Genomic DNA, 3,004 nt, shown 5'->3' on the forward strand with positions numbered 1-3,004 from the left:
CTCAGAAGATTAGAATATTGTGAAAAGGTCAATACGGGAAGACACCTGTTAATTTTAATCAGGCCAATTAACCTTCCAAACACCTGCAAAGGGCCTTTAAATGGTCTCTCTGGGGGCTCCAGTCTCCAGCCACACAATCATGGGGGAAGACTGCTGGACTTGACAGTTGTCCAAAAGACGCACCATTGGGATTACCTTGCACAAGGAGGGCAAGACACAAAAGGTCACCAGGTAAAAGAGGCTGGCTGTTCACAGAGCCCTGTGTCCAAGCACACAATAGAGAGGCGAAGCGGGAAGGAAAAGATGTGTAGAAAAAAAGTGTACAAGCAATAGGGATAACCGCACTCTGGAGGATTGTAGAAACAAAACCCATTCAAAAAAAAATGTGGGGGGAGATTCAAAAAGAGTGGACTGCAGCTGGAGCCAGTGCTTCAAGAACCACCACAGCACAGACGTATGCAAAGCATGGGTTTCAGCTGTAGCATCTCCTTGTGGTGTCAAGCCACTCTTGAACAACAGACAGTGTCAGAAGCGTTCCCTGCTGGCTAAGACAAAAGGACTGGACTGCGCTGCAGAGTGGTCCAAAGTTATGTTCTCTGGATGAAAGCTCACTGCTTTTGCATTTTGAAATCAGGGTCCCAGAGTCTGAGGAAGAGAGGAGAAAAACACAATCCACTTTTCCCATGAGGTCCAGTAAGTTTCCACAGTCCGCGGATGGTTTGGTGCCATGTCATCTGCTGGTGTGGTCCACTGTGTTTTCTGAGGTCCAAGGTCAACGACATGATACCAGGAAGTTTTAGAGCACTTCATGCTTCCTGCTGCTGACCAACTTTGGAGATGCAGATTTCATTTTCCAACAGGTATTGGCCAGCAAACCTCGCCTGACCTTAACCCCCTTAGAAAACCCATGAAGAGGAAGAGGAAGATGCATATGCCAGACCCATCAATGCAGAAGAGCCGGCGTAGCACCATTAGAGCAACCTGGGCTCTCATAACACCTGAGCAGTGCCACAGACTGATCGAATCCATGCCATCGCATTGCTGCAGTAATTCAGGCAAAAGGAGCCCCAACTATGTATTGAGTGCTGTACATGCTTATACTTTTCATTTTCATACTTTTTAGTCGGCCAAGATTTCTAAAAATCCTTTCTTTGTATTGATCTTAAGTTATATTCTAATTTTCTGAGATACTGAATTTGGGATTTTCCTTAGATGTCAGTTATAATCATCAAAATTAAAAGAAATAAACTTTTGAAATATATCAGTCTGTGTGTAATGATGGAATATAATATACACGTTTCACTTTTGAAATTTGATTTCATATTACATGCAAAAAAAAAATAATATACAAAATAAATAACCAAAAACAAAAATCGTTTTCGACATGAATGACATTTTCATTCATTTTAGTGACTCATTTCCGGAAGATATTCATTAAGACTGAGACTGCAGAAAATGCACCCTATTTGTTTTCTTTTTTACCCAATAAATGTAAATAAAATGTTTTGATATTGCAAGTTGAAAGAATCTATAGTCTGCCTGACCAGATTCCACTCCACAATATGTATTGTATCATGCTCATTTCCCAGAATGGCTTAATTATTATAGAGAAGAAAAGTCAACAGTCGCTTTTGACCATTTGGCGATAATCAAATGGTGACCATGTTGTAGAACTGGAATGGGTGTGGGACACAAAGAACCATCTATGACAATGAGGTGTCAGAACTTAATTAGAGTTCTTTAATATTTAATATTAATATTTGTTTTTAGATCCATGTTTTCACACTGAGGACAACTGAGGGACATATATGCATATACGAAGATTCAACCACTCACTGATGCTCCAGAAGGAAAAACCATCATTTAGAGCCGGGGTGAAAACTTTGAATATGAAGATTTTTACATTTTTTCTTTTATTTTACCTTAAATATCTTAAAATAGGTTAAATTCTACTTTAAAAGTTTTCACCCTTGAAAGCATTCAATAACAAAAATGCTATAACCAAAGAATTTGTGGATCTGAAAGATTTTTATGAGGAACATGCTTTCTTAGTTTTAACAAACAAGGGATTCATGAACAACTTATCAGTAAAGCCTAGGATAATTCAGGTAACAACACAGTATTAAGAATCAAGTGTATTAAACTTTTAAATTATTTTCTCTTATGGACTATATGTCAAGCCACCTTTATATATATACACATGTATGTAAATGTATGTAGAATATTTAAATATATGTAAAATATCTTATTCAGGTCAGTACTAAATAAAAAACAACATGCATTTTGTATGATCCCTCTTATCTTGTAATATTATTAACTATTTTGTAGATTCTGCATAGCCTCGGGACAGAAATTGCAAGGACATTTTTTGTCATACTTGCAGGAATGTAACATAAAACAACAATGCAGGAGCAACCATAAGTAATAAAAACATCTGGAGACCAAGAAAGATGTTGGCCTTTTTTCACCATGAGGTCAGCTCATAGTCGATGTTCAACACTCTTCACTATATCAGTGAGGACATTTAACACCTCATATAGTCAAACATATGACACATTCCTTAACCCAGTTTCATTCCTGTTACCAAGTAGTATTTTAAAAATACATTTAAACATTTAAATTTATTACATCATTTTATCCCATTGTTTAATAAATTGCATCATAGAAAACTGCTACAATTTAGGTTTGAGTTGCCTTTAAAATAAAAAAGGGGTTTTGCTTAGAAAAATCCACATTGTGAGATAAATAGTGCTTTTTATGATGACTTCAATGTTAATTAATTTTTTTTTTTACCATGAAACCAACAATTTCTTTAAAATAAAACTTGTCTGAAGGGAAAATGAAGGAATGTTGAAATATTTTTGAACCTGATTTTTTTTTAAAAACTTTTTGTGAGTTTTGGGAGCAAATGGCACCCATTCAGGTAGAATGACCCATACTTTTGTGATTTTTTTTGGGGAGCAAATAACGCCCAGGAGAATGACCCATGATTCATAAAAGACAA

The sequence above is a fragment of the Cyprinus carpio genome, unplaced genomic scaffold (assembly GCF_018340385.1).
Source record: "Cyprinus carpio isolate SPL01 unplaced genomic scaffold, ASM1834038v1 S000006585, whole genome shotgun sequence".
NCBI lineage: Eukaryota > Metazoa > Chordata > Actinopteri > Cypriniformes > Cyprinidae > Cyprinus > Cyprinus carpio.